Below are 6887 nucleotides of genomic sequence, written 5' to 3'. Positions count from 1 at the left end.
AACGACCCGATAGAGTTTTCAAATGGTTGTTAGCGTAAATGATGGACAAAGCGATTCCCCCCATGACAATAAAAGTCCATATAACTATGCGGTTATAGGTCCTTCTGTTTCTCAAAGAACACGTGCACCATTTTCTCCCTATTAAATGTGAATTGACCTGTACCTTGACAATTGCATGAAAATTTACACCAGTGTTATAAATGTACTCTTGACATTCGCGATCAGCAAATACATTTGTAAATGGTTTGGTCGCTTTTTTTCTTAATATATTCACTGCTTTCTTACTTAAATACATGAACTGATTTCTTACTTAAATATATCTACTGCTTTTTTACTTTATTATATCTACTGTCTTTCTACTTAAACATATGTGCTGTTTTTTTTACCTAAATATATGTACTCTTTTCATACTTAAATATATTTACTGGATTCTTGCTTAAACATATGCACTGGTTTCCTTCTTAAATGTATATACTGGTTTCTTTCTTAAATATGTGCACTGGTTTCCTTCTTGAATATTTGTACTGGTTTCCTTCTTGAATATATGCACTGGTTTCCTTCTTGAATATATGTACTGGTTTCCTTCTTAAATATATGTACTGGCTTCTTTCTTAAATGTGCGTGTCTGAGTTGATCAAAATACTTGGTAGCCATATGACGGCAAAACACTTAACCAAAGACATGAGTACTGTTTACACAACTGTATCGACAGGTGCAGAGTATATTTTCGAAGACTACAATTTCTTCTAAACGTTGTTTGCATTGCAAAATGGCGGGTTTCCTACCTTATAATTCTGGACAACGTGTGCCTGTGCCCAGTATACAGACTGACACCGACAGACGCCTATGACTGATAGATTGTATTATATGTGTTACATTAGCGATCCTTGAACTTTCCCAACAGCAAACATGGCTGCCAACCATGGACGAGTACCGCCGATTGACCTTTCATCAGATATGGCCAATAATTAGTCATTGCCTTTATCGGAATGAGCTCGTTGTCCCTGCTGACAAATCAAGTCATTGATGCGCCATCCTCGCGAGATGTGGAAGCCAATCTATTAATGAGCAGAATCTTTATGTGAGAGAACAATTGTTGAATATGTTATTGTTTGACACCTTACAAGGGTCAGTCCGCCTCTATACACGCGTTATATGCTATTACACATTTTAACACCTTTTGCATGTAACTCGTCCAAAGTCCATACTAGCGTAGGGATATTCTCTTGAAACGTCATTCTTAAAATCTTAACATTTTCCACGTGTTAAATGATACAACATGTTAAATGCTGTAAAATGTTAAATGAGTAAAATTATAACTAACTGGTAACCCAACATTTTAAATGCTTTCATTTGTCCATCTCGTCCTGCCAGTATGTTAGATTAGAGGTTCTTTATAAGACTTCAGTTGTAAGATTGATTGATTGATTTATTTATTTGTGTGCTGTTTTATACGTACATTATGAATCTCTGTGGCAGAAAAGTGAACAGAATATGATATAAAAGATTAGTGCATAAATAGTAAAACTAGAGCAGTTATCGACGTTAAACGTTAAGTACGACGTTTAAACGGCGTTAAAGGTAAGCATACATACATACGTAATATCAAGTACTACTTTTCATATACGATATCGACCGGTAATTGCGAATGGAGATATGAAAATCAAACAGTTCGGTACTGATCAGAAGAGAAAAGTCTCATTATTGTGGTTCACGAGTATAAACCTATCAGCTGCATTAATTTGTATGTGATTAAACCAAAAAAAAAACTCCTACGGACATAATATTTTTCGCAAATCAGCTATCTCCATGGGTATAGCAGGCCCTAAAACCGCGCCAATACGGCAGTGTACCGTGAACAATATACCCTCTGAGAATTGATAAACCTAAAAGATGATTTGTAACTCGGCGTCTACCTCTCCATCAGTGTCGTCTACTGTATTAATTTTGCATACCCATCCTTTTATCAGCAGAAATTATACAAAACGGCTTTTCCTAGTAACCGGTAAATGGCACAACTAACAGATCGTTATAGAATGTGTGTATGAGTAGAGGGTAAGGATGGTTTAACGGTGAAGTGAAGTTATGTGTGGATCTGGGATTAGTTCTCACATTTACTGTGAGGATCTAAGGATAATATGCGCAATTCCAACAATGTCCTGGCGTGTCACCAATGTCCTGGCGTGTCACCAATGTTCCTGACGTGTCACCAATGTTCTGGCGTGTCACCAATGTTCCTGGCGTGTCACCCATGTCCTGGCGTGTCACCAATGTTCCTGGCGTGTCACCAGTGTCCTGGAGTGTCACCAATGTTACTGGCGTGTCACCAATGTTACTGGCGTGTCACCCATGTCCTGGTGTGTCACCAATGTTCCTGGCGTGTCACCAGTGTTCTGGCGTGTCATCAATGTTCCTGGTGTGTCACCAATGTTCCTGGCGTGTCACCCATGTCCTGGTGTGTCACCAATGTTCCTGGCGTGTTATCAGTGTCCTGGCATGTCATCAATGTCCTTGCGTGTCATTAATGTTCTTGGCGTGTTACCGTTGTCCTGGCGTGTCACCAGTGTCCTGGCGTCTCATCAATGATGCCCGCGTGTCGCCAATGTTCCTGGCGTGTCACCAGTTCCCTGTCGTGTCCCCAGTGTACTGGCGTGCCACCACAATTCTGGTGTCATCAATGTTCCTGGCGCGTCACCAGTGCCCTGGCGTGACCCCAATGTTCATTGGAACGTTGTTTCCAAAAGGGAGCGAGTCTGGTGTAGTGATTAAAAGAGTTACCTTTGACGGAATGGGTGCGGGTTTAACACCAGCCTTTATACTGGGAGAAAAGTTTGGGTCAACTGACTAACAAATCTGAGTTATACAATCGAGCTAATAAAACTGAGTTATATGAGCATGTCAGCTCAGTCATGAAGCGCTTCTGGTTATATTGTTAGCATGTCATTCATGTAGGGTGTGGTGCTATCTGAAAACAGTGATGACTTGAGCTCCCCCCCCCCCAAAACCCATTCCCCGTCCTTAGCCTCACCCTATCTGCGCTGAGACACAGCCCAACCACATCCCCAAAATCTTCCCCGTCCTTAGCTTCACCCTACCCGCGCTCAGACTCCCGAGCTGTTGTTACCCTTATCAAATAGCTGCGGTTCTTCAATGTGTTTTCATGAAAACAATGTAACCAATTGATAGGTTATCTTGTGTTTGTACATCCTGCCAAACAAGCAGAATGTCACACACACGGATGTTATCCGAAGGTACCCGGAGGAGCGACATTTTTTCTGTTCAACTTCCGTTAAAATGTCATAACGTCTAATAAATTAAGAAACGCAGACAGAATTATCGCTTATATGCTAGACTCAGAAATTGTTTGCAAGCGTTGTGGCATATTCCGTACAGCGCATGCGTCGCTCTCTACCTTTCGCTTTACATCACTGCCACAACTAGACTAGGTTGACCTTTGGAGCCACACATAGGCTTGTTTAGGCTTAGCCTCATCATGTGTGTCATCCCGCGGAACTATTTTATCAGCATTCATCAATAAAATTGTTAAGGCTTTGGTTAGAATCATGTGCTACATACTCTAGATAAAAAAAATGCATGTGTATAGCGTATTGTTAAAGACAAAGGTTGAGACGGATTGTTTGTGTTTTCTGACATCACTGCCAGCCTCATCACCATGACCCCAGTGACCCCTTCGTTGTTCAAGACTTCCGTACCAAATTTACTAGTGATGTCAGTGATGTAAAGCGAAAGATAGAGCGCGAAGCATGCGCTATAAGGAGTACGGGGTTTAGGAGCCAGGGTATAGGAGGATTGGGCATCTGCACGGGAGATTACACACACTTGAAATCGTTCTGCTACGCCCCAGGCATACAGGCTACACCAGCTTGAAGATGCCAGCCGTGATGCCGGGCCGCTTGTAATAAAAAATAAAACAATGACACGGCATTTATTTTTAGTTGAATAACGAGGAATTCTGACATCACATTTACACAGTTTAATAAGTGACTGACACGCATATACAGTAATTGAGGACAGCTGATACTTAGATATCAAACCCAACCCTGTCTGCCTTGATAATGTCCTGTTATATTACTGCGAAAACAATAGAAGTTCACGATTAAAATCCCGAGGAGCCAGCAACGGGTTATATTAAGGCAGGGATAACCTCGTACCACGGTGGGGTGGCGAATACAACAGCTAGCCCACACAAGCATGTCTTGTCTCACTGTGATCATTTCAAACTATAAAACACGAACAACACAGAAATATACAGACAGAATGAAATTCAACATTGTAATTTGAAATTTGCCTATTGTTTAGACTCCGCATGTGCCCGCGCTGATACTCGAGTCTCCAAACTGGAAAGTTAATGACCGTCCGCCTCAGACAATGGGTGTCGAGTGTCGACCGTTATTTTTCAGGTGAAAAATTTTCAATCATGAGACTTATTAGCTATTCTAACTATATACAATGGTCAGACCTCGACCAGATGTCACCTGGATATTGCATGCAAGGCATAAGTTAATCGTCGTCGGGCATTATATATTCCATAATACAAATCCCCCCGATTGAAACTGAATCACATACAAAAACTAATAAACGGTACATTTACTTGAAAGGAAAAAAACAGCGAAAAAATGAAGTGAAAATCGTGAGAAAGTTTATTGAAAAGTGTTTCTCATACCCATTTCTTTTTCACTGAATAAAAGAATCAGATGTTTTAGCTTTTGAGACCATATTCCTAATAAATCCAGTTCATGGCATGTCACCGACTTTTCTCTGGCTCTAAAATAGGTCTGTCCTATTCGTTGTGATTGGGATTGTATGTAATGTTATTGTTTGTTAAATGTGAGGACAACACAGCATCTCGAGGAATTCTACACCAGTGACGTCTTATGAATTGCATTTAGTTCATTTTTATCCACGTATAAATAATTCTTGCTTAGGTCATGATGCTAGGGGGGGGGGGTTAATTCATTACTAATTATGCATTTACATAAAGAGTTACATTAAAACCCTGCGTGAGGTAAATTGACAAGAGACCCTGTTTCATCAGTCATGACCATTTGAACGTTATCACGCTGCCGTCACTGGTCAGGTCTTACTCTCTATGCTGTATGTCTTTCACACTTTCGTCCTTGCTCGAGTCTTACTCTACACGCTAGAAGTCTGTCACACTGTCGTCGCTAGTCTGGTCTTACTCTCTATGCCGTACGTCTATCACACTGTCATCGATGCTCTAGTTTTACTGTCTACGCTGTAAGCCTGTCACACTGTCGTAACTGATCTGGTCTTTCTCTCTATGCCGTACGTCTATCACACTGTGGGAAGGTCTGACAGCAACCTGCGGATGGTCGTGGGTTTCCGCCGGGCTCTGCCCGGTTTCCACCCACCATAATGCTGGCCGCCGTCGTATAAGTGAAATATTCTAGAGTATGGCGTAAAACACCAATCAAAAAAAAAAAAAAAACATTCACCTGAATTTTATTCAGAACATTAAAGCGTAGAGAAGATTACTCAGACCCACCAGCTTTAACATACATAAATCATTGAAAAAAATCTTAACAGAAAATAAGCCACAGTACTTTAAGATACAGTTTTAATTCTTTGTTAATTTTTTGTGTTTTCAAATAACCCATACAATCTTTACCCCCACTTACAAAGGCCAGACATCCTACATAGCGTAAATAGTAACGCATCCGGGCTGGTGGAAGCCATGTATGAAGCCGTTACCTGTAGATTGCTTTTTGTTTGATGTCATAGGTCATACGTTTTACGTAGTTAACTACTTATTTACCTGATTTCCGTCTCGGGTTTACACGATGGCGCTCAGGTGGTTTGCGGGATGCGGGAAAGTTAAACCACAACCCTTTGACAGGTATCTCAGTGGTATAGTCTGAATAAATCTCCACATACATGAGCGCAAAAGATGCAACCCATCCTGACTTAAATCATTTCAACTGGTCGTACAAAGAGATGGTCCCAATCAGTCACTTATGATCATACGACTTTAAGATGGAATTTGCATACACCAAACACCTGGAGATTCATGAAAGCAACGTTGTCTTTCCAGTTCCATATAGTTAAGCATCAAAGCTTCTCGGCCCTTGTTATTTTGATGAAGTGTCACGTGACCAAACATTGAATACCGACTCGGTGCATTCCTTCCAACTGAAAACTGACGGATGTGTGTGGTTAGAACCCGACTCGACTCAGTTGGACCGAGTCTTAGATTTCTGACATTGTCAGAATACTACGATTGAGTACAACTGGCGTCGATTTTAGTTCAGTCGTGTCGTTATTTTAGCACGTACAAGAGCTTACGACACTATGGTTGGATTGCGTTGCTAGCACCGGTGGTAGCATGAGACGTTTAACCAGTGAGGTCGCGTGATCGAAACCAGCTCTCGACGTTTTGGTTGTGACTTTAAGTCTGGAGGTTTGTCAGGTTCCTAATATCGGTTGTTTACTCCAGACACTCAGCTTTCCTCTACCCAAGAATAAGCCTGAACATACGGCTCAACACACAGCAAATCAAGGAGCTCGTATGTGTTTCACTACTTTGCATCAGACACATGTGGGAATGGCTACAGAGATGTCGTCTATGGTTATGGTTCCAGTTAATACTTTGGCCGTTCTTCCATAAAATGTTGGAGTTTCTATGCCTTTATCTGCCACAGCTGTAAAATGCTGAGTACATGGCACATATGTTAGAATATTTGACAGACATTTAAAAGCTGTGATAGAAAACATTTTTATTTATATTTTAGACTATACATAACAACATTAACATCCCGGGTGTTGAAACGTGATCACTTAAATAAGCCAGATGGAGATTCGAACACCTAACCTCAATGGTGGAATTCCATCCAGTCCTTCTCCTGCCC

The sequence above is a fragment of the Liolophura sinensis genome, chromosome 11, assembly GCF_032854445.1.
Source record: "Liolophura sinensis isolate JHLJ2023 chromosome 11, CUHK_Ljap_v2, whole genome shotgun sequence".
NCBI lineage: Eukaryota > Metazoa > Mollusca > Polyplacophora > Chitonida > Chitonidae > Liolophura > Liolophura sinensis.
This window is presented reverse-complemented; position numbering follows the sequence as displayed.